Source organism: Nanorana parkeri, unplaced genomic scaffold (assembly GCF_000935625.1).
Source record: "Nanorana parkeri isolate BGI_ZX_2015 unplaced genomic scaffold, ASM93562v1 scaffold726, whole genome shotgun sequence".
NCBI lineage: Eukaryota > Metazoa > Chordata > Amphibia > Anura > Dicroglossidae > Nanorana > Nanorana parkeri.
Window position 1 is genome coordinate 388,265 of NW_017306994.1, and position 1,226 is coordinate 389,490.

Below are 1,226 nucleotides of genomic sequence, written 5' to 3' on the forward strand. Positions count from 1 at the left end.
ACAAAAAGGGATAGGGACAGAGGTTTACAGGGAGTATAAACTGTAGGACGCTTAGCGCGAAGTGCATGCAGCTAGGACATGGCGTCTCTAGGAAAGGTCTCCAGATCTTCCACAAGGGCAATGTCAGTATAAAAAGGTGTCAAAGGCAGAACAAAAAGACCCCAACCCTTAAAGGGTAAGCAAATTAAATGTTTTTTAAGTGTATCCTCAGTTTGCCAGGCACAAAGCCAAAGTGCCCTATGCATCTGAACAGACATGATACCCATAAAAGACACACGCTTAAATGCTTGCAACAGACCATCAGAACTGAACCACAGGGCTCCAAACTTTTTTTTTCTTCAGAAGTTCTAGGACACAAGGCTTTGGAGTGGTCTCCTTTAAGAAATTCCCAAATCGGAGTCACTGCAAATAGGGAATGGACAGTTACTGCAGATAAGTAGGGAATCCAATGGTCTTGTCAGTGAAATCCCTAAAGGATTGTCCAGTAAAGACAGAATTGGATTATACTGTGGATGGTGCTTAACCTCTGTAAGCTGATTGTTGCATTAATTGTGGCCAAATAAGTAAAAAAATTGAATATTAAAAGGTCCTGTGGACATATGGGAGCTTTATAGGACTCTGTTGAGGATCACCCAGTAGTAATAATAGGATCTAACTTATATGGGTTCATTCTGAAGATTTTGCCCCTAGCAACACGTGGCGTATGACCTGAGGTCAGCAATTGCAGTGGGACTGTCCTCTGTGTGTCCTTTAAAACATGTTGCACTGCATAGCTAACAAACTAGGCACAGAGCCAGGCAAGACTTGCATACTCACAAACCTGAGCAGCTGATGCTAAAGAGGGTTGTAGGCGGCTGGAGGTGACAAGTCACTGAAGGCAGCCAGGGGAAAGAGACCAGAGAATGGTTGTACCATGAAACACTTAAAAAGGAAGAGCAGCAGCAGAAAGTAGCTTCTACCAAGCTGGATGAAGGGAGAAAGAGCGTAGAGTGTGCACAAGCAACATCCCACCTAGTCAGGGGCGTAACTAGAAATCACAGGGCCCCATAGCAAAATTTTGTATGGGGCCCTGTGATTTCTAGTTACACCCCTTGAAGAGCCCACATAGCTCACCTGAGGGTGGGCTGGTCACACTCCTTACCTGTCCGCCTCTTCTTCCTCCGTCTTCCCTCCTCCATCGCCGGGCCCGCTCCGTCCTCCGTCGCCGGGCCCGCCTACTCCTCCGT